General features: G+C 45.6%; 1 protein-coding gene across 1 annotated transcript in view; it reads left to right on the top strand.

Moving 5' to 3' along the window:
- The first annotated feature begins 10,588 nt into the window (after window positions 1-10,588).
- The window catches only part of SMOX (spermine oxidase), a 51,584-nt gene continuing 38,276 nt past the window's right edge, over window positions 10,589-23,896 (top strand). The window contains exon 1 of the mRNA XM_049779461.1: window positions 10,589-10,686. The gene's annotated coding sequence lies outside the window, so the exon portion shown is untranslated. The remainder of the gene's footprint in view (window positions 10,687-23,896) is intronic.

The following is a 23,896-nucleotide window of genomic DNA, read 5'->3' as shown; positions in this document are numbered from 1 at the left end:
ACGAATCCAGCCCCACCATCAACAATATAGAAATTTTTGCTGGAAGAAAAACAACTCAGAATGTTAAGCCTGATTCTAGTGAATTGCTTGACAGTAGTGACTCAGATAATGATCTACCTCCAGTGCTAACTCCACGAAGTATGCCTCCTTCTAGTCACAAAATTGAATCGCAGAGCAGAGCAGATTCAAAAAATGAACCACATGCTCAGTCTCAGAGCTCTATTCAGAGTAATTTTGCTAATCAGGCCTTATCCCCTATAGACGGGGTAAATGTTTCTAACTATGTACCCTATCAGATGGAAGAATTAGATCGGTTTAAAAGATCATGTAAAGAAAATGGGCCAAAATCGCCATACAGTGTGGAGTTATTAAGACTTTGGAGTCATAACTCATCTTGGACTTTGTATAATTTTAAAAGAATCGCTGAAATATGCCTGTCGTCTAAACAGCGAACTGAATGGGAAATGTACTATTCAGAAGGCGTAAAAGCTAAATTATATAGTCCGGATGGTATGAAAAAGCAAGTGGCAGGTGTTACTCTATCGTATGAATTATTGATGGCAGAAAATCAATTTGCAAATATTCAGACACAAGCAGCTTTACCTAAGGAAATCTTAAATTTAATCAGGGAGATTGCATTGTCAGCATGGGAAAAAATTGATTCTAACAGCATTGGTAGAGGAAACTTTTTAAAAATTACCCAAGGTCCTTATGAGTCATTTGCAGAGTTTGTAGGTAAGATTAAAGATGCTCTGAAGTTACAGGTGGAAGATGAGGAGATTAGAAACTTCCTAGTAAAATCTGTGGCCTATCATAATGCAAATTCAGCCTGTAGATTAGTATTGAATACATTAAATGAAAAGTCAGATCTGAATGATTACCTTTATGCCTGCCGGAATGTCTATGTGGAACCCCAACCCCCACCCCACTCAGACTCAGTACAAACCTTCCCAGTTACCAAGGGAACAATGTCTTACTCCCCTCGGGGACAGAACACTTTCCGGAAACCAGGTCTTTGCCCAAAATGCAAAAGGGGTCGCCACTGGGCGAAAGATTGCAGATCCAGAAACCTCATTAATAATAACCTAAGTAGAGGTTTCAACACAGTCCCCAGGAGGCAAATCGCCTGCTACCATTGTGGAAAACAGGGACATATCAAAAGAAATTGTCGTCTCCTTATAAATTCAGCTCCCCAAGAACACACATACAAGATGCAGGGAAACGCCCACAGGGCCTCCCCCCAGGCCCTTCCAAATCAGGGGCAAAGTTCACAGACAATAATCCTTCCAAGCCCAGCCCAAGAAAATTCATCACGATAAGGGAATTAATCCACTCTACTTCAGGGAGTGCCGGATTAGACATATTATGCCCAGAGGACATTACAATTTACCCAGGAGCATGCCCTTACATGTTAGAAACTGGCATTGTAGGCCCGCCACCCCCAGATACCATGGGTTTGATTCTTGGCAGAAGTTCCCTCAACATAAAGGGTATATCAGTAATCACTGGTGTCATTGACTCAGATTCCATGGGAGAAATCATTGTAGTTATTACTGTACCAGTTACATGGACCTTTAAAAAAGGAGAAGCGATTGCCCAGATAGTAATAGTGCCTTATGTCAAATTTGGGACTTCAGATAAGACTAGAATTGGAGGTTTTGGAAGCACAGATCCGGGTGCTACTCAAAACCCAATCGTGGCTCTGGTTACTAAATGTAAAGATGAACACCCAATGATCAAACTTCACTTGGAAGGCAAACCCTTTGATGGAATGATAGATACGGGTGCTCAGGTTACCGTAATTTCTGATAAAGAATGGCCAGAAAATTGGCCTCTTCAGGAAATCCCGTATTCCCTAGAAGGAATAGGAGGCCTGAGTTCCTGTCTGTTGAGTACGAGGACTATACTATTTTACGGCCCAGAAAATCAAAAAGCAATAATCAGACCTCACGTGGGCCCATTTTCACCATCCCTGTGGGGCCGTGACCTACACAAACAGTGGAAAGCAGAATTCCACATCCCATTAGCTCCAGAAGAGTCCGAACCTTCTTTTGATTTAAAAACCCAAAATTTTTAGTGGGGGCCACTACCGTAAAAACACCAGCACCAATAAAAATAAAATGGAAATCTGATGAACCAATTTGGACAGGTCAGTGGCCCCTTAAAACTGATAAATTAAAGGTGCTGACAGAATTAGTGGAGGAACAGCTAAGTTTAGGACATATTGAACCATCTTTTTCTCAATGGAATTCACCTATATTCACTATAAAAAAGAAATCCGGTAAATGGAGACTTTTGATGGATCTTAGAGCTATAAATTTATCCATGATACCTATGGGCAAATTGCAGACTGGTTTACCATCACCTGTAGTTATTCCAAAGGAATGGCCACTAATTATAATTGATTTGAAAGACTGCTTCTACCATATTCCTATCCACCCAGATGATAAAAAACGTTTTGCATTCTCAGTTCCTTCTTTCAATAATACCCATCCCTGCAGACGTTTCCAATGGACTGTTCTCCCCCAAGGCATGCTGAATTCCCCAACCATGTGTCAGTTTTTTGTAGATAAGGTTTTGAGCCCTGCTCGTGAAAAATTTCCTCAAGCCATGATATTTCATTATACAGATGATATCTTGCTCACAATGAACAACGAAACAGATTTACAGGAATTATACTCTTATGTTACTGACTGTTTACAAACATCAGGACTGAAAATAGCTTTAGAAAAAATACAGATAATGCCACCGTATCAATATTTGGGTTTTATTTTGGACCGGACGTCTATACGTCCACAAAAATTTTCTATCAAAAAAGAAAACCTCAGAACGCTTAATGATTTTCAGAGACTTTTAGGTGACGTAAATTGGCTCCGCCCTGCACTAGGAATCCCAAATGCAGAGTTATCTAATCTGTTTAAAACGTTGGAGGGTGATCCTGCTTTAGATAGCCCGAGAAATTTAACAACAGCTGCAAAAAATGAATTGGACATCTTCTTGAGCAGATTACAAAAATCGTTTCTCTCAAGATTCATCCCAGGAGAAAAGGTATTACTGTTAATCTTCCCTACTATAGAAACCCCCACAGGGGCCTTGATGCAACAGTCAGGACCTTTGGAATGGGTGTATTTACATAACAAACAACCTCGCTCAGTTGTCCCCTACTTACAACTGATTTCAGAGATTATTATCAAGGCAAGACTCAGATCTATATCTTTACTAGGTTTTGATCCAGATATAATAGTTTTGCCAGTACCAAAAAAGGAAATTGAGTCAATATTGCCAATTAATGAATCTCTACAAAGGGCCCTCTCAGATTTCACAGGAGAAATATCCTCCCATTATCCAGCAGGAAAAATTTGGGACTTTTTAAAGAAAACTCAGTTTGTTATTTCTTCAATTGTTCGGGATTCCCCTATTCCCAATGCCAAGGTTTTTTACATTGATGGATCCCAAAATGGAAAAGGAGGAATAACTGGAGACAACATTAATATGACCATAGATACCAAATATAAATCTGCACAGAAAGTTGAATTAGCAACGTTAATTTACCTATTAGAAAATGTATCTGAAGCCATGAATATAGTTTCTGATTCTTTGTATGTGGTAAATTTATGTCATGTGATAGCCACTGCATCCCTTAATGCTAATAACCCGATCATACAGGACTTACTTAAACAATTACAGCAGCTTCTTCAAAAACGAACTGAGCCCATCTTCATCACACATATTAGAGCCCACTCAGGTCTTCCAGGACCTATGGCTCAAGGAAATAAAACTGCTGACTTGCTAGCAATGCCTATATTTAAATCACCTGTAGAGGAACATTCAGCCCTACACACAAATGCTCGCCGTTTACATGTGAATTACCAAATTCCATGGAGGCAAGCTAGAGAAATCGTAGAAAACTGCAACGTATGTGCACCGTTAACAAAAAAGACTCACATAGCAGGAGCAAACCCAAGAGGCTTACAGTCTAACGAACTTTGGCAAATGGATATAACTCAAACAGATTTATTTCCAAGGAAACCTTATCTTCATGTTGTGGTGGACACTTATTCTCGGTTTATGTGGGCAATTCCCATGTCTTCTCAAAAATCTAAGGCTGCTTGTAGTTTTCTTTTACAATGTTTCTCTGTGATGGGTATTCCATATTCTATAAAAACTGATAATGGGCCAGCCTATGTTAGCAAAACTTTTGAATTTTTTTGTAAGGAATGGCAGATAAGACATCTCAGAGGAATTCCTTACAATTGTAGGGGACAGGCCATTGTAGAAAGGACTCACAGAACCTTAAAAACTCAATTACAAAAAAATAGAAAAAGAGGTTTACCACCAACGGATTTGCTGTCTTTGACTCTTATCACACTAAATTACTTTAACTTACCCCAAGGGGAAAGCTACACTGCAGCGGAAAGACATTTTAAAGAAGATATTCAGAGACAAGAAACAACCCATAAACCTATTTGGATCAAGGAGGATGAAAAATGGATAGCTGGCTATCTTCTCCTAAGAGGAAGGGGTTATGCCTATGTTTCTATAAATGATGACCCTCCCAAGAAATTTTGGGTTCCATTACGTCTTGTTAGAAATCGGGCTAGCACAAATGATCAGGTTCAGACTACAAACTCCCCTTCAGAGAAAAAACAGAATACTTCAGACACTAACAGCAGTAATATTACTAAGGTCTCTGGGGCAGGGAACGATTTAGCTGTCACACACCATACAATGAGTGAGACTGATGGTAGTGATAAACCCTTACACTCCGAGATGCAAAAGGAAAGACAGGAACCTGTCTTAACTGGGCTCCAAAATATAGGAAACTCTTGCTACATGAACTCAATATTGCAATGCTTGTATAATATTTCAGACTTAACTCAGTATTTTTATAAAGATCATTATAAAAAGGATATTAACAAGAAAAATCCGATGGGGCATGAAGGTAAATTAGCCGAAGAATTTGGTCGGCTCATCAAAACCATGGGAAATGGATTTCATAGACATATTAACCCTGAAAGCTTCAAAGTAACAATTGGTTTACTTAATGACCAGTTTGCTGGACACAATCAGCAGGATCCTCACGAACTACTGATGTTCCTAATAGAGGGATTACATCAGGACTTGCTTACTGTAAATCTAATGACAGACAAAACTACACATCTCATGGGAAATGAAAATTATGAACAATTTAGTCCAGAACACCAAAAGGCTCATAAATCTATTATTTATGATCTCTTTCAAGGACAATTCAAATCTATACTCCAGTGTCTCACTTGCCACCAAAAGTCTGAGGTTTATGAGACATTTGTTCATTTGTCTTTGGCTGTTACATCTACAGATAAATGTACATTACAGGAATGCCTCTCTGAATTTTTTAAAGAAGAAGAATTAAGAAATGACAACAAAGTTCTGTGCAACAGGTGCAAAAATAGAAGGGATTTTTCAAAGAAAACGTACTTATGGAAACTGCCACCAGTACTTATAATACACTTGAAACGTTTTGCTTTTGATGGCAAACAAATAAAAAAATTGCATACTTACGTAGATTTTCCTTTAGAAGACCTCAATTTAGAGGAATTCACTTCAGAGAATAAAAGCAAGATTAAGAAATACAACTTATCATCGGTGTCAAACCATTATGGTAAAGTTCACTATGGACACTGTACTTCATACTGTAAAATTGCTGCAAAACAACACTGGATCAATTTTGATGACAAGAAGATCAAAAAAGTCCCTAATACATTGGTGAAATCCACAGCAGCATACATCCTGTTTTATACTTCTTAGAGATCTACAATGAACACCAGATAATCATTTTACTTCCTTATCAGTTGCTATTAATGCTCTAGGATTCTTTCCACAGGCATGATCAATGAATATAGATTGAAAATCATGAATCCCCAATGTGTTTCCTTGTAGGATGGATTTATGTCTTAATTTCATTATTGCTCTAGGTCTCAGTTAATCATGAAATTTTACAAATTAATTTAGTCAAGGTTCACCTGAAAGAGAAATTTCTCATCATATTAATGTTGTTTTTCTTTCTAGGTATACTCATTTAACGACTTTCACTCTTTTTATTTTAACATTATTGCTTTATTTCCCTCAATTTAGGTTTTAAGACGCTTACATAATGATAATTTTAGGTGGACTTTCTTCACAGTGCTTCTTGCCTATGATTGATTATCATAAAGTTACTGTTATACAATAATTTTGTATATATACTGATATACACGTATAGTATAGTTGTCCATGTTTGTATTATGCATGAAATTCTCTTTCAGATCTGCTAGGCAAAACCATAAAAAAAAAAAAATTTTTTTTGTGAATTTGAAATGATTTATCTAAACAATTGCCGGCTATTACATTTTAAGGAGCTTTTAATTGATTCAGCTGAATTCTCTTTTCTTTTGCTCTATTTTGGATCCTTTCCAACAAATATTTTTTAGTATGAGTGAGTGTTATGGCCATATTTTTTGTGAAGTCTGTGTATGTATGTCTTGTTTAGTGTCTGTTTGTTCTGCATATTTTGTATATAGTTTCCTTTTTCCTAACTTTATCTTCCCCAAATTAGTCTTCCTTATCCTTCCTTCTCTCTTCCTAGTCCTTAACATTTTAATTTTCAGGATTTCACATGTGCAACCCATCTCCTTCACCCACAACTACAAGCTTCCTGATCTCGGCGGGAAGAAGAAATCCATGACTGTTGGAGTTTTACACCATATATGCTGCAAACTTGTTGGAAATGAAGCCACCTGGGATTTGTGTCACAATGTAACACCAGAGAAAAGATCCATGGACAAGACCCACAGTCTCTGGATCCCAGTTAAACTGTGCTATCTGAATTTCTGGTTTTCCATCCACATACAAAATGCTATTGTTGACCGTTTCTACAATGGCTACCCCAAGATTGCACCGATCCCAAAGGAAATACAGAAGCCCAACCAACTTATGATGTAATGATGTAACGCTTGGGGATGCCCCAACACATGGATGACTGTACTGGCCTTCCTTCTTCATTCAGCTTGATGTTATCTCCTGTACAAGGCTTCAACCGGCTTTTCCAGACCCATCAAGTGTCTTCTGCCGGTCTTTTTGGAGTTCCAGACCCCTCATATTTACAGATTGGTATTGAACTCTGTAGAAATTACATCTGTTGTTTTTCCTATAACTGTAATCCTTTGAAGTTATGTTTGGTACTACGCTTCTTTTGACTATCGTAATTAATGTTTTTCTATTTTAGTTTTTAATATTAGGAATCGATGTAGTATTACATTAAGGTTTTGCTTTCTTGACTTTAGGTTTGTGAGTTATATATTATTGTCTATAATTTCCCAAATGATATTTTTGTCTGTTCTCAGGGTTTTTTGCGTGGGCGCATCATAGGCAAAATACTAGGTTTATAGAAGGTTCCATCCATTTTGGATGGGCCCTCAAGTTGTTTATTTACACAGGGAGGGTCTCTGCCTTAAACATTTTGTTTTGGTTTGTGACTTAAGCTCCCATCTATAAATAGTCGACATCAATTTCAGACATCTTATGGACTTCAGACCGGATTAAGAACTTGGACTAAGTTCAGATACCTATTGATCATCATTGCAGTGGCTCCCCACTGTGCAGAGGGTGTATGTGCCACTTCTTCCGAAATAAAGGCCTAGTTCAATGCCCTCAAAGATGGGCTTTCTGGTCTACCTGAACTTGAATGAAAATGGAGCTGGAGAGATAGCATGGAGGCGAGGCGTTGGCCTTTCATGCAGAAGGTCATTGGTTCAAATGCCGGTATCTGCCAGGAGCGATTTCTGAACGTGGAGTCAGGAGTAACTCCTGAGCACTGCCAGGTGTGACCCAAAAACGACCACCACCACCACCTACAACAACAACAAATAAAGAAAAGGTGCTTCTTCTTGCCTGCTACACAACCTTTCTGGTGTCTCTTCGAAAGATCTATGTACGTCTTAGATTTATCTTCTCAGGAGCTTGTAGTTGATTCCTTGATACATGTTTCTGGTTTTAGACACCCTGTGCTTAGGTTAGAAGTTTTTCTTTACATTTTCCTGTGATGCGCTTATGCAAACAGCCGCTCTTTTATTATTGACTAATTTTTCTTTTAATAATTGTAGACAATATTGTTTGTTTACTAAAAACAAAAGGGGGAATTGTTGTGTATGTAAATATTTTGGGGGATTACTATGTTGCTCACCCTAATCTGATTAGGTGATTGTGCCCTACCCTAGGGTGTGACCTGGCATTCTGCCCCCACCCTAGGGTAGGACCTGATTCTGCTTCCACCATTGGTTGGTATCTGATCCCACCATTGGGTGGGACCTGACTCTGGACTATAAGAGCAAGGGTCTGTGGAAGGCGAGAGGCTTTTTGCTGGCTGGAACTGAATCGGAGTCTTTGGACTTCAGTTTTGTCCATCCGAATAAAGCAAATATTTCCACGAGCCTGATTGTCTGCGAGCTGTTTACCCGCCGTTTCACCTCAGAACCGTGGGCTAGACAGGGTGGCAGACACGTGCTCCGAGCTGGAAGAAAAGGGCCTCATTCTCCATCCCTCCATCAGTCAACCTCTTCAGGGGCTGTCCTGCTACAGTAGTGCATTGTTGCAGTAGCCCTCTGGCAGACTAGGACAACTCTCAGGAGAGGTAGTCCATTCAGCCTATCCGTGAGCTTGGACTGATAATATGATTTTCTTTAATAGAATGCACGAAAAACTATGCATGGGAAGAAACAGTTATGGGATGAGATTTTCAGACAACTTCCATTTTAACCCTGGGGAAAACTAGCCTACTGAAGAGAAGAGATTTTAATGGTCTAGGCTCAGTGGAGTTTTCAGCTGGTCAGTGTCACATTGCAGTAGCAGAACTGTTGAGCTGAGCCCCAAGACTCATGACTAACAGGACATCAATGTCATTTTAAGCCACGGACTTTATGTTTTTATTTGGGTGCAGGGAGAGCTGGCTCCCACCTGGCAGAACTCAGAGGTACTCCTGGTTCAGGAGTGAGCCATGTTGGTGGTATGGAAACCATGTGTGGTGCCAGGGATCAAACTCATGCAAGGCAAGGGCCTTTATTCCTATCTGAAGTGTGACCTTCAGCCCTAAGACAAGTTTTGGATATGACTTGTTCTGCAGCAAGACACAACTGCTCTTTTTTCTTTGGCAAGAAATTCAATGCCTCTGTCACTGCTATTCCTACAGCCAGATACCATCCTTTGAGCTGAATTTGGGGGGGGGGGGGATGCTAGCCTCTTCATTGCTCACATAAAAGTGTTCAGGGGAGGAAGACAGGGAGCTAGTTCAAAGTGGTAGTGCACATGTTTTGCATTTAGAAGATCTAGGTTTGATCCGAGACACACGCTATGAGCCCCTGAAGATTGAGTTGGGAGTAGTCTTTAAAAAGAAAGAAAGAAAGAAAAAAAAACCAAGCAGTTCTGTGGTCTCTCTCTCTCTCTCTCTCTCTCTCTCTCTCTCTCTCTCTCTCTCTCTCTCTCTCTCCCTCCCTCCCTCCCTCCCTCCCTCCCTCCCTCCCTCCCTCCCTCCTTTCTTTCTTTCTTTCTTTCTTTCTTTCTTTCTTTCTTTCTTTCTTTCTTTCTTTCTTTCTTTCTTTCTTTCTTTCTTTCTTTCTCTTTCTTTCTTCTTCCTTTTTCTTTCTCTCTCTTTCTTCTTCCTTTTTCCTTCCTTCCTTCCTTCCTTCCTTCCTTCCTTCCTTCCTTCCTTCCTTCCTTCCTTCCTTCCTTCCTTCCTTCCTTCCTTCCTTCCTTCCTTCCTTCCTTCCTTCCTTCCTTCCTTCCTTCCTTCCTTCCTTCCTTCCTTCCTTCCTTCCTTCCTTCCTTCTACTAAGAAGCTTTTGGCTCTCCTAAACCATAAGGTAAGGATCTACGGAGAAGGGTGGAACTTCTCTCCTAACCTCCAATTCCCAAAAGGAGACCTCTGCACTCCTTCAGTCGTGTGTGTGTGTGTGGGGGGGGTGGGGGTGGGGGTGGGGTGGGGTGGGGTGTGTGTGGGGTGTGGTGTGTGTATGTGTGGTGTGTGTGTGTGTGTGTGTGTGTGGTGTGTGGGGTGTGTGTGGGTGTGGTGTGTGTATGTGTGGTGTGTGTGTGTGTGTCTGTGTGTGCTTGGACAAATGATTCTGGGTTCGTTGGGGGGCTAGAGCAAGATTGCAAGATTGCCCAGGACAAGAGCCCAGCTCCCACGGAACACTTGCCAGGCGAGGACGGATGAGCTGCCCCAGGCCCCGCGGAAATTCTGGAGACACTGGGGGGGGGGGGGGTGTGCAATGGAAAGCTGCTGTGGGAGATCCTGAGTCCTTCCACCACCGCCCCCTTGACCCCCAAGATCTTTCCGCTTAAGTGGCAAGCGCACTGAGTGGGGGCCGAGCTTGCATGCTGAAGCGTTCCAGGAGACGGAGGGCCGGGGACCCTCGCCCCGCCGGGACAGTGGCGACCGCGGCCACCGCGTCCCGACTGTGCCGGGCGAAGCGGGCGGGCCCGGGGCGGAGCCGGGGCGGAGCGGGGGCCGGGCGGGGTGGGCCGGGCCGGGGAGCGAGGCGGAGCGGAGCGGGGCCCCACACAGGCCGCGGCGGCTGGCTCGGGCCCCTACCGTCCCGGCGGCGGCTGGAGGAGGAAGCCAGGCCGAGGTGGAGCGCAGCCGGCGCGCACTGTCTCCCGGGTCCGCAGGGAAAGGTACCGCGCGCGCGCTCGGGGGGCTCGGGGCTGGGGGCCCCGGGGCGGGCGGGGCCGAGGGCTGGACCGGCCCCGGGGCTCGGGTGTCGCCCCTGGCAAACGTCGGGGGGATCGGCCGGGTGGGCCGGCCCGGGGACCCCGAGAGGGGAGTCGCCGGGGCGCCCGGCGGGTGCGCTCCAGGGGCGCAGACAAAGCCGGGCGCGGCGCAGATGCTGGGCGCCCGGGAGAGAGAAGGGCGAAGCTCTCGGGGTCTCCTCGGTCTCTGGGTTTTGGGGGGACACCAGCTCCCACCCAGGGGCTGTGTCTGGGGGACTTCCAGGCGGCGCCCCACTTGCCCACTTGCGGGCTGAGAGAGCGCAAAAGGGCCGGGGGTGGTGGAGAGGGGTTCCAGGGCTTACTTTGGAGGACGCTTGGAGGAGCTTTGAGGAGACCAGGGGCATCATCGCAGAGCATTAGGGTGTCTGTCTCAGACGAAGAACCCCGTGCACCCCAAGTCGGCAACCCCCCAGACTTTCTTCTGCCAGGAAAGGAAGGTATTGAGTGGCTTCAGGACACACAGCAAGCACCGTGGCTGGCACAGATGGCGACATGTGGCCACCGGTTGTTTGCAGAAGCTGCTGGTGGTGGCACATTCCGTGCCAGCCCTGCCCGGGCCACTGCTAATGGTCCTTGGCCTTAGCCAGCTGCCCAAGGGAAGGTTTCCGGGGTCACCAGCCCGGGTGCGAATGGAGAACACACAGTTTGGGAGCTGTGCCTCCCAAGGAAGGCCTGGCACCTGCATCCTGTCGCTTTGGTTCTTGGTAGCGGGAAAGCAGCAGGCCCTTCCTGGCCTGGCCACCCTGCCTCGGTTGTCTTGGAGAAACTTCTCCGCTCTGCGGCCCTGCTGAAGGGCCCAGGTAGAGCTCTGACCTCTCCCGCTCCTCCTCTATGTCTCCTCTCTCTACTTCTTGATAGTGGTCTTAGTGGGTCTGTCTGGGTCTTAGTGGGTCTGTCTGGGTGCTAGGAGAATGCACTTTGCAGAGGGGAGGCCTGGCTCAGAGCCTGGAAAACCGCTGGAAACATCCCTCAGCACTGAACTAGGAGCTGCTTCCGAGCTATGCTGCGTGGGGACATAAAACCAAACAGAGCTCTCAGACTTTCTTAGAACTTTCATACCAAGTCTGTATCTTCATACGTGCAGATCTACTTGTAATGATGTTTATTTAGTTAAAAAAAATTTTTTTTATTGTGGTCAAAGTGAATTACAATTCTTTCACAGTAGTATTTGAGGCACATAGTTGACAATAAGTGACGGGCATTCCCACCACCAATGTTGTCCTTCCTCTCCTGTTCCCAGCATGCATCCCACATCTCCCTCCTTTACCCCCGTAATGCTAGTGCAACTGTTCCCCCCCCCCCCCCTTGTACAGCTTGTTGTAGATTGGGTATCGATTATGTTGTCGTTGACTTTGGCTTTGGTATTCATATCTGATCAGTTTTTATGTCCACCAAATGAACATTCGACTGTCTGGATTTGGTACCATGGGTGGGGGAGGTAAACAAAAAAGAGAAAAACTAGTTTTTAAATTTTGACTTATATAAAAAGTGTTGATTCCCTTTCCCTTTGTTGTTATGAGGCTGGCAGTGTGTGTGAGGCAAATAGCCACAGCCAAGTCCTGCCTGGGCCCCCTTTCTCAGGATGGTTTCCTGCCTGTGCCTCTCTGATTAATGGTGTCCTGGATGCCTCAGGTATGAAAAATGGGAGGAACAGCACCCTAACTACTGCTTTCTCATCTTAGTATGTGCCCACCCTTCTCCTGCCCCACACTGTTAAAGACAGGCAAGTAGATGGCAACCCTGCCGTCCTCCCACAGCTAACCCCACTGGGAATCTTCTGCTGGTTTCTGCACAAATCTGTGTCAGGCACGTTTCACACTCTGACTTCCCTGCCCCGGGCCACCTTCAGCCTTGCCCTACCTGTTGGAATAGTTACTCCCTCCTTTGCCCAATCCCAGGTGGGTCCTCTGATTCACTGTAATACAACGGCAAGGTTGATTTAGAAAAATATTAAAGGTTGGGGGCTGGAGTGATAGCACAGCGGATAGGGCATTTGCCTTGTATGTGGCCGACCCAGGTTTGATCCTCTGCATCCCATATGGTCCCTCAAACCCTCCAGGAGCAATTTCTGAGCCCAGAGCCATGAGTAACCCCTGAGCGCCTCCAGGTGTGGCCCCGGAACAACAAAACAAAAAAACAAGAAAGGTATTAAAGATGTGGCTTTGTAGGCCTTGAATGTTTGAGGCCATGGATTGAGTCCCTGCACTGCAAAGAAAGGAAAAAAAAGAAAGACAGGAGAGAAAAATAATAGTGGTTAGATCATCTCTTTTCTCTAAACCCTGGCATTATTCATCATCATTTATCTGTTGAGATATTAGTTAATTTTTGTTTTATTTATTTGGGGGCCAACCCAGAGGTGCTCTAAGACTACTCCTGATGTGCTCCCCAAGCCCCACACAAGCCTTTTGAGCTGTTTCCATGGATCCTGGTTTACTTTTTAGAATTAAAATTGCCAGGGGCTGGAGCTATGGTGCAGCGGTAGGGCGTTGGCTTTGCACGTGGCTGACCCAGGATGGACCTCATTTCGATCCCCCTGCATCCCATATGGTCTCTCAAGGCAGGAGTGATTTCTGAGCGCATAGCCAGGAGTAACCCCTGAGCATTAACGGGTGTGGGCCCTCCTCCCAAAAAACGAATTGTCTTTCTATAATCATTGGTTATAGCTGTATGCTTTATCTGGCCTTTTATTGGAGGTGGGTGGGGTTTGTAGTGCTCAGGACTTATTCCTAGAGAAGAAATTAGGGATTGAAATGGAATCAGCTACATAAGGGCAAGCACTTTAACTCCTGTTTCTTTTTTCTGGCCTTGCTGTATTCTTCAGGTCTGGAGCCTTGACTGGATAGCATAGTGCTAAATTCCAAGCTTCAAACATTATGCTGGACATGTAACCAAAGCTCAAGAAGTCTGGAGTCAGGGCTGGACTAGGTTGGAAGGGTTCCTTCCTTCCTTCCTTCCTTCCTTCCTTCCTTCCTTCCTTCCTTCCTTCCTTCCTTCCTTCCTTCCTTCCTTCCTTCCTTCCTTCCTTCCTTCCTTCCTTCCTTCCTTCCTTCCTTCCTTCCTTCCTTCTTCCTTCTTCCCTCCCTCCCTTCCTTCCTTCTTCCTTCCTTCTTCCTTCCTTCTTCCTTCCCTCCCTTCCTTCTTCCCTCCCTCCCTCCCTCCCTCCCTCCCTCCCTCCCTTCTTTTCTTCCTCCCTCCTTTCCTTCCTTTCTTCCTTCTTCCTTTCTCTCTAATACTGACAGGACTCAACCCCAACATGCAAGGCAGGTGCTCTACTACTGAGCCACATCCTCAAGAAGGACTCTAAACTTCAAATGACCCAAGGATTTTCATTTGATTTTCACAAAAGCATTTGTGCAAATCACTGCAGAATCTCTGAGGACTAGTGGGATGTGAAAAAGGGAAGTAGAGAAGATTCTAGTAGCTGGAAGGCAGGGCTGTCTGACCAGGATGATTTTGGCCTGGGTATGGGACACATAGAGTCTGTGTGGGTCACTATCGGTTGAAATTATTTCTGTGTGTGTGTGTGTGTGTGTGTGTGTGTGTGTGTGACTCAGCAAGTGCAAATGGCCTGTGCAGACAGACACCTATTCAGTTCACTCCCATGGATGATGGTTGGGTACCCATCCCTAGGGGGCAGGAAGTTGATGGGGAATAAGCTGAGATGGGTGCATCTTTATGGAGACCCTTGTTCTATCCCCAGCTTAGCTTGCTTGTTGGCACAGATGTGCTGCTGAGAATTGAATTGTGTGGCCAGAGCACTAAGAACAAAGAACAGAACCAGGGCACATCAGATCTAGGGGAGAGAATGGGGGCTGAGCCCTGAACAGAGGAAACAGTGATGGAGCAAGTGTAACATTGGTGAATAATAGAGGGAGGGACTGTGGGTCTGGATCTGGGGTTAGGATGGCAAATCTGGAAAAGTCTTGAAACAGGAGGCCATATTGGGTGGAAGGAATAAGGTAGAGGCCAAGAGTTAGGCCAGGGCCTAGTGAAGTTTGTGGGCACCAGCCTTGTTCTGAGGACTGCAAATATTAACTCAGTTCTCATTCTCTTAATAGCTCTCTAATGTGGCAGGGTTGGAGCAATAGTATAGCAGGTAGGTTGGTTTGCATGCAGCCCACCTATGTTTGATCCCTGGCACCCTATATAGTCCCCTGAGCCTGCCAGGAGTGATTCTTGAGCAGAGAGCCAAGTAAGCCTTGAGCATTGCCAGGTGTGTCCCCCCAAACAACAGCAGCAGCAGCAGCAGCAACAACAACAACAACAACAACAAAATAACTCTCTAAGGTAGGTTTTACTCACATTTTACAGGTGGAAGACTGAGGTTGACTCATAATTCAGTAGTGACCGAGTGAGGAGTTGAGCTCAGTCAATCAGATCCAGGCTCCATACTCTACTCTCACCTTTTCCACTCTCCATTGCTCCCTGCCTCTCAGATATGCCAGTTGAAGCTTAACAGACAAGTGGTTCCCCACCTCCCTTTCCTCCCAGGGCACCTGGCCTGGGGTGGTAAGAAAGAAGCCCCATTCTTAAAGGTATAAAAGGTCCTCCCTTATTCTTGTAACTGAGTTTCTCTGCTTCTTCCTCCTCTGATTCTACCAGGACAGTTCCAGGACCCTGAGCAATCAGCTAGCATTATGGGCATGGCATTGTGATTTCAGGGTGCTGAAAAATCAATTGCTTTGGCTACAAACACAGTTTCCTTGCTTGAAAGGCCACTATTAGCATGTCAGCCCACTTGGGTGTGGCATCACCACATTACTTTTTCTGTCTAGCTCTTAGAATCCCAACACAGACAGACAGACATACATACACATCAATTTCTGGGAGGTCAGGCCAGGGTTTCTGGCCCGTTTTGGATTTCATCTAGAATGTTTAGTGAGGGGGAGACTTGGCCTGGGGAAACCAGTGTCTAATTGAGGGCAGAACTGAGGGAACTGAGAAAGGGGAACTGAAAATAGCTTAACCTCCACTACTTGTCACTTTTTTTTGTCTCTGTACACTGGGGTCAGAAGATTTTGTTCCCTTGGTGTCCCAGAGGTTGTGGGAGGTGGGAACATGCTGGGGTGCCTGACTGCAACCCTAGGAAAAGGAGTGAGGGCTTCCCCTGGGGTTCCTGAGCTGCCAGGAGAAACTGGGCCAGGAGGGAAGGAGGAAGTGGGAGCAGGGCGCAGCAGCCCTGACCTGCCCTCTTGCCTGTTTGGGCCTGAGGATACCTCTGGGCAGGTGCCTTAGCATCTGGGGAGACTAGGTGGCTGGCTAAGTAAGCAAGAGTGTGCTGATTAAAGTAGAATGGTGTTGCAGAATTTAAGGGAATTTGTGTGCTTGAACCTGCCAGCATCCCAGAAAGAGAGGGAGGAGGAATGGTTGGCATGCTTGGCTGACTTTTGGGAACTGCAGCACAGAAGGTACACATCATGGTCAGAAACCACCTGACCCATGGTTCTTGGGGTACTGGCTTCCCTGACAGCAACATGCACAGGGCTTATCCACACTGTCCAAGTCCTGGTCTGTGAGTGAGTGGAGGCCAAAGCCCTTGTTGCATTAGAGTTTAGTAGACTAGAGCTCAGGGTAAACTTCTTGACAGCATACTCTGAGGGGCTCAGATGCAGGGAATGCAGGATCTGGTCCCTCACTTTGTGTGAAAGGGGAGTGAGCCCTGCCAGGTGGGATGTCCTGGCATGTAGTCCAGGACAACTTCTTGGAAGTGGTGGTGTTTCTACAGGGTGCTGAAACCCTGAGTGGTGGCTTTGGGCCATTAAGAAGGAAATGATGTTCCTGTAGTATGTGAGTGGGAGGAGCCCACATCTGAAGAATAAGGTAAAAGTCCAACTGGAAGGGGCTGGAGTGATAATGCATTGGTAGGGTATTTGCCTTGCATTCGCTGACCCAGGACGGACCTGGGTTCAATCCCCGGCATCCCATATTGTCCCTTGAGCCAGGTGTGACTTCTGAGCACATAGCCAGGAGTAACCCCTGAGTGTCACTGGGTATGGCCCAAAAACCAAATAAATAAATAAAGGTCCATCTGGGAATGGCCTGGACTGCTAAGTCTTTCTTTCCTGGGGCCCTGGAAGCTTCTAGGCCTTGAGGGCAATAAATTGACACAGCACTGGTTTGAAAGTGCTTCTTATATTTATGTGTGTTTCTGGTTCTGTTGCAGTCTGAGAGTAGCACCCCAGTCCCAATCTTTCTGCTTGGCTCAGGTAGTGCCCAACTGGCCCACATATCATTCTTGGTGGAGCAAGGATGGAGGACCCAGACTCGGGGGGCCAGGCAGTTGCGATCACAAATGTAGCCGAGATGTGGAAGCATTTAGGCCCTGGATTGGAGTTTGTGCAGAAGGGATAAATGGTGGTAGGGCCCACTCTGCAGGGAGGTGGCGTTGAGGGAATAATTTTCATGGAGACCTGCTGCCTCGGGGATCTGACTGAAGGTGCTCCTGACCACAAAAAGGGTGTCTTTCCAGGGCAGTGGCATGCAACAGAGCATAGGGCACCTTATCTCTGCCCCCAGCTGTACCCGGCTCTGTGGGCAGCCAATCTGCTCCCAGCACCCTTCCTGTAGCCAGCCTGGGACCCAGGAGATTGGGAGAGGCAGAGGACACCAGCTTTAAAGGCAGACAGCTTCTGCTGAAAGTCCCACAGTCTGAGCAGCAGTGGGTGCCTATGTGGGTGTGGGAGACTGGAGCTGAGAACCAGGAGGTGGGGGTGGCCTGGGGATCCAAGCTGCAGGGCAGGACTGTTCTTATATCTGCCACAGCTGGTTTCAGGAGTCTTTGTGGGGACTATTCTCCCAGTGTACTGAAAATTGAGGGATTTTTGTTTCTTCCTGGGAGCAGAGGGTAGAGCTCAGGATATATGGATAGAGGGTGGGATGGTCTCAGGATAGCAACTTACTCTGCCCAAATTTAGTTTGCTATGAAGACTTGTATTCTAATGGCACTGCCAGTTAGGATCCTCCCAGGCACCTCCCTCAAGCGAAGGAGGGATGGACCAAGTCTGAAACACCTTCAGCAACGAAAGGAACCAGTCATATCCACCTTTCACTTTGTCTGGGAGTTCACTGCTGAGTCAGGATGTTCTGAAGTAGGGGTACAACAACACATCTCAAAGACTGTTCCGAGGGGTTCAGATATTTGTCTTGCATGAGGTTCTATCCCTGGCACCACTCTGGTTCCCCGAGTTTAGAAAAAGTAGTAAGTTTTGAGCCTCAGTGGATACGCTCAAACACCCCTTGCCCCTCCAAAACCAACCAAATACACAAACTGGATGGAGAAACCAGTAGGATTCTGATAGGCAGGGAGTAAAGGGAACAAAAAGAGTAAAAAAAAAAGTGACAAATGTATTTCCCACTCTGGGAGAGACTCAGAATCCACTTCAGGGAATTAAAGGTACTAATAAGTCTTGTAGGAAAGAAACTGCCAAACTGATTGGATCATAGGCACTTGCTTTCTGCCCAAAGACTTCCCAGTCGTGTCCAGGGAGCAGGTCACCACCTTGCTGGGCTGCAGAAAAGAGCTGTTTAGAGAGAGAGAAGGCAAATGGGGTAATGAGAGGGCCCAGCGTGCCAGGATGAGGACAGAGAGGCACCATGGGGCAGTCAGTGAGAGGAAAAGGCCCTGAAGCAAGACTTCGGAGATGAGGACAACCTGGTGGGCCCAGAACCAGCCCTGGTACTTGTGACTACAGCTCTGCTATCAGATAGGACCAGGATGCATGACAGAGCAGGAGTCAGGTCTAGTCTTTGAGTTTCTGGAAGCGCCTCACTCCAGCCCCATCTCCTTACTCCTGCCAGACCTTTTGTCCCAGGGCTGCAATGTCTAACTTTCTTGCTCTCATTTGAGCTGGGATTGTTCTGTGTGTGATTGATAGGCACTGGGGCAGCTCTCCAGGAAGGAGGCAGTAAAGAGTCCCCAGGGTCAGTTAGGGTCCAACTTCCTAATTTGAGTCTCGTGACCTCATGGGGAGGGGGGTGCAAGTCACTGAGTCTGAGGAGTTGTGAAAAATTTGGCTGCAGTTAAAGGTTTCTAAGCAGACAACGCCCCCAAATGAACTCATGGAGCTGAGGAGTTTGTTTGCACTCGCCCATGTGGCTTTTCTTGGGGGGAGGAAGGGTTGTGTGTGGGAAAAGGGGGAGAAGCCCTGGGTGGCTGGGCCTGGTTTGGGCATCCCAGAAGAGCCATTCTTCAGTTGGCTCTAAAAATAAAAAGCCATTTTTTGGGGTATGTTTGTTTGTCACACCTCATGGTGCTAGGGCTAAATCCTGGTTCTAGACTCAAGAATCACTCCTGGTGGGCTCCAGGGATCAGATGGAATGTCAGGGATCAAACCCAGGTCAGCTACCTGCAAGGCAAGTGTTCTACCCTATGTCCTACCCACTCTATGATCTCTCTTTTTTTTTTTTTTTTTGTTTTTTTTTGGGCCACACCCGGTGTTGCTCAGGGGTTACTCCTGGCTATCTGCCCAGAAATAGCTCCTGGCAGGCACGGGGGACCATATGGGACACCGGGATTCGAACCAACCACCTTTGGTCCTGGATTGGCTGCTTGCAAGGCAAACACCGCTGTGCTATCTCTCCGGGCCCTCTATGATCTCTCTTAACCCTCGACAGTTCTTTCTGGGTCTGCAATTCTGGTCTGGAACCTGAAGTTGGGGCAGTGGGTGAGGAGATGTTGCTGATAGCAGAGAGGAGGTTGTGATGGTGGAACCTTCTTTGGATCAGTGTCTCCAGGGAAGCTGTGAAGATTCCTGAGTCATGGCCTATGTAGGGCCCTGGATGGGGTGAGCACTGTGGAGGGTGCAAGCTGGGCTCTCCCTCCTTGGACTTTCTCATAGGAAAGCACAGCTCCTTCACTGGTCAAAGTAGGGGGAAAGTTTTTCACAGTTTCTGCCACTTATCCGTAGTTCCTCAGAGCTCTGAGTCACTTTCCCAAAAGGTTTGGAATCCCTCCCTTTCTGTGGTCTTCCTGGAAGGGGTGTTGCAAATGCAGGGTTGGGGGGTAGTTCCAGCCCCCTCAAACTCTGTGATGGGTTGCTACAAGCTTCCCCTTGCCCTGCACTGGTTCCTGGTGCATCTTCTGTCCTCTGAGGTGTGAGGACTTTGCCTTCACGAGGCTCAGGTTAGGGTAGGCAGATGGTTGTAGCAATCACAGCAGCGACCTAAGAGAAGTTATCTGTCTGGGCAGAATTGGGCTGGTATGGTGACACTCAGGAAAGCTCTGAGCTTTGGCTCTCAGTCCTGGCTGTGCTTTCTTGTCCTCCCGTCCTTCAGTGGCCCATCTCTTTTTTTCTCAAATAGGTGGAGCTCAGGGCTTTTCCTGCCTTCCCTAAGTCTGGGGCCAGGAGGACTGAAGATGAAGAAAAACAGCTAACCCCATTGCTTCCTCCACCCCCTCTGCTTCCCTGGCTGGATTTCTTTATACTCTAGGCACTTCTTAGGGAAGAGTGTTGAGGAAGCCGTGATTTAAGACCAGGAGAAGATTAACTTGGAAAGTCATTATAATTTACTAAAAAGAAAAAGTGGGTGGGGCCAGAGAGAGCATGGAGGTTAGGGCGTTTGCTTTGCATGCAGAAGGATGATGGTTCGAATCCCGGCATCCAATATGGTCCTCCGAGCCTGCCAGGAGCGATTTCTGAGCGTAGAGCCAGGAGTAACCCTTGAGCGCTGCCAGGTGTGACCCCCCGAAAACAAAAACAAAAACAAACAAAAAGAAAAAGTGGGGGAGCAATAGTACAGTAGGTAGGGCATTTGCCTAGCATGTGGCCAGCCTGGGTTTGATCCCCAGCATCCTATATGGTCCCCCAAATACTACCAGGAGTAATTCCTGAGTGCAGAGCTGGGTGTGACCCCCAAACAACCAAATCAAATTAAACAAAGACCCTACCCTAGCCATCTTCTGCCAACTTTGTGTTGAGCCCTCACCAACCCATCCTTCCTGTCCTCCCCATTCTGCCACCCTATTCTACAGAAGGAGATACTGGCAAGTGACAGCAAATGGCAGGTGTGGTCCTGAAATCCCAGTTCCCGGATAGCTGGGTCAGCAGTCTTTTTCAAAGCCTGTCTCCAAGCCATTGAGCCATGCTTCTTCACCTACCACCAGGCACCTCCAAATATATTTGGCATTGCTGTCTGAACTCAGACCCAGGGAGGAGGCATTGGTGGGTTCCCCTTTTGGGCTGGCAAAAAACTAGACTCCAAGTCAGCTCAATTTTCAGATGACTCAAGCTTTTTGTACCACCAGTGGGAAAAAAAATCTTGAAAAAGTTTTTTTCCAGTGAAGAAGGCCTTTTCCAGTGAAGTGTCCATTTCACATTTTTTTAATTTTAGAAAATTAATTAAAATATATCTTTGGGGAACATTTTAACTTCATCTGAAAAGATAACTCAAGAAAGAAGAATGAACCTGGTTTTACTTATTTTATTTGTTTGTTTTGAGACATATGTGGCAGTGCTTAGGACAATGGTCCTCAAACTACGGCCCTCGGGCCACATACTGTATTTATTCCCATTTTGTTTCTTCACGTCTAAATAAGATATATGCAGTGTGCATAGAAATTTGTTCATAATTTTTGTTTTTACTATAATCTGGCCCTCCAACAGTCTGAAGGACAGTGAACTGGCCCCCTGTTTAAAAAGTTTGAGGACCCCTGGCTTAGGAGATCATGTGGTACCCTAAGACTCAAACCTGGCCTCCTGCATGTAAAGTATGTACTCAGCTTTTTTAATTTTTTCCCTTAGGTTTCTCACTTTGACTTTAAAACAAATTGATTGGAGGGGGTTAGGGTCAAGATTGCTGAGTAGGGCTAGGGAGAACTTGTGTTGACTTTCATGGAGATCACAGCAAATGGACACCAAAACTTGGATTAATCTATATAGAAACTGATGTGAAACTTTGAATCAACTAAACTTTCGAAGAAATCAAGGCACAGAGGAGATCAGTTGGGTGGACTGCAGTTGGGTGGATTCCTTTCTATGAAAGGAATCTGCTGTGGGCAACAAGCTACAATTGGGAAGAGAAGTCTAAGGTGCAAAACTTCGTCCTGATGAGCAAGAGAGTTTTGTGCTGAACTCCTAGCATCCTACGTAGTCTCTGGTCCTATACTAACAGTACTGGAGTAGCACATAAGAAACTGTGAGGGACAACTGCTGACAGGCGCATCTTCATGAACTCACCCAGTCCTGCTGTGGTGGATACCATCTTGGATCTCACTCAGCACAGTTTTATTTTTTACTTTAATTAATTAAGTTTTTGTTTTTGTTTTTGGGCCACACTTGGTGGCATTAAGGAGTTACTCCTGACTTTAAGCTCAGGAATCATGCCTGGCAGTGCTCAGGGACCATTTGGGATGCCAGAGATCAAACCATGTTCAGCCATGTGCAAAGCAAGTGCTCTACTCACTGTACTATTGCTCTGGTCCCACTCTCCACAGTTTTAAAAGACTGAGACCTACACCCATCATCATCCCCTGCAAATCGTTGCTCTAACTGGGGGCTGAGAGACACTATCCAGTGTAACTTTATTTTGGCAGTGAAATGGACAGACCATATCTGTTAGCAAAAAAGTTGAATCTTTATAAAAATGAAAGTACCCCCCAGACTTACCCAGAGAGTAGACTTCTTTTCATTAAAACAGCAACAAAAACAACAGCAACAACAACAATGCCCTTTTGTAGTCACTTCATGTTGGCTGAAACTTATAGGTAGTAGGTGGAAAAGAGCCTTGGAGACAAATATAAACAAATGGTGCCATAGTCTCATGTCTCAGTGTTTTGCTCCCTCGGCTGCAAGGAGCTTTAAATTTTGGGGCTTCCTAGGATCTCTCAAATTTGGTATACTAGTGTTCCCAAAAATTTCCTATCTTGACTCCAAGATTACTTTCCAGGCCTTGTTGAGCACAGGCCTAGGCCCCACCGCCTTCAGGCTTGTATAGAAAATCAGAGTAATGAAGAAATGGAGGAATTCACCTACTCTACTAGAACAAGACAACAAACAGTACAGAGAGAAATCCTAACATAACAGAGCTTTGCAACTTCTCTGAAGAAGACTTCAAAGTGAAAGATTTAACAGTAGAACACTGAAGAGAATGTCAACAAAGACAGAACAAAAGTTTCAGAAGTTGAAGTAGAAATTTCCAAGCTAAAAAGACCACAATAGCGCAGCTTAAAAATTGCTGTGGAGGGTTCGATGAAGAAACTGGAAGTCAGATCTGCAAGTATAAAGGTAAAGTAGGTGAAATAAATAAAAAACACAAAGAAGTTGAAACAATGATGATAATATAGAGCTATATGGAGTAACACTAAGAAGAATTACATTTATATTATAGGAAATCCAGAAAGAAAGAAAGGAACAGAAGTTTCTCTTTTGGGGGGGGTGATAACTTCTAGTTTAGTGTTCCTGGTTTAGGGACCATGAGGCATAGTGATTGAAACTGGGATCTCTCATGCAAAGAACATGCTGCAGTCCAATGCGCTATCTTTATTTTGGGGTGAGCAGGGGTTGTTCGTGTCTCTGTGCCCAGAAATAATAGCTCCTGGCAGGCTCAGGGATTATATAGAATGCCAGGTATCAAACCTGAGTTGGCTACAGAGCGTCGTCGGGTATGGCCCAAAGCCTCCCCAAATTTTGTATTCTAATTTAATATTCTCCTTTATTTGCTATGCCATATATTTTTTTTCAAAAAAAGAGAAAGTCTCAAAGTCTAGCTGAAGGTCTAGCTTTAGCCTCAGTTGAGATATCTAGACCAGAGCATGTGAATTTTGTTTTATAGTTTTATGATGTCCAGTTTGTTTGTTTAGTTTTGGGCCACCTCCACATGTGCTCAGGGCTTATTCCTGGCTCTGTGCTGAGGGATCAAATCTGGTGGTGCTCAGGGGATCATATGGGGGTGCTGTGAAGTAATCTGATGCAGCTCTTTGGCTGCTTGCAAGTGCCCTACTCACTCTTCTATCACTCTGGCTTAATCACTACCCATTGTACTATTGCTCAGCCCCCCCCCCCCCCCAAATCAACTTAGTCTTTTTTTGGGGTGGGGTCGGGGTCATAACTAGTGGTGCTCAGGAGTTACTCCTGGCTCTGTGCTGAGAAATTACTCCTGGCAGTCTCGGAGACCGTAT

The sequence above is a fragment of the Suncus etruscus genome, chromosome 9, assembly GCF_024139225.1.
Source record: "Suncus etruscus isolate mSunEtr1 chromosome 9, mSunEtr1.pri.cur, whole genome shotgun sequence".
Taxonomy (NCBI): domain Eukaryota; kingdom Metazoa; phylum Chordata; class Mammalia; order Eulipotyphla; family Soricidae; genus Suncus; species Suncus etruscus.
This window is presented reverse-complemented; position numbering and strand designations above follow the sequence as displayed.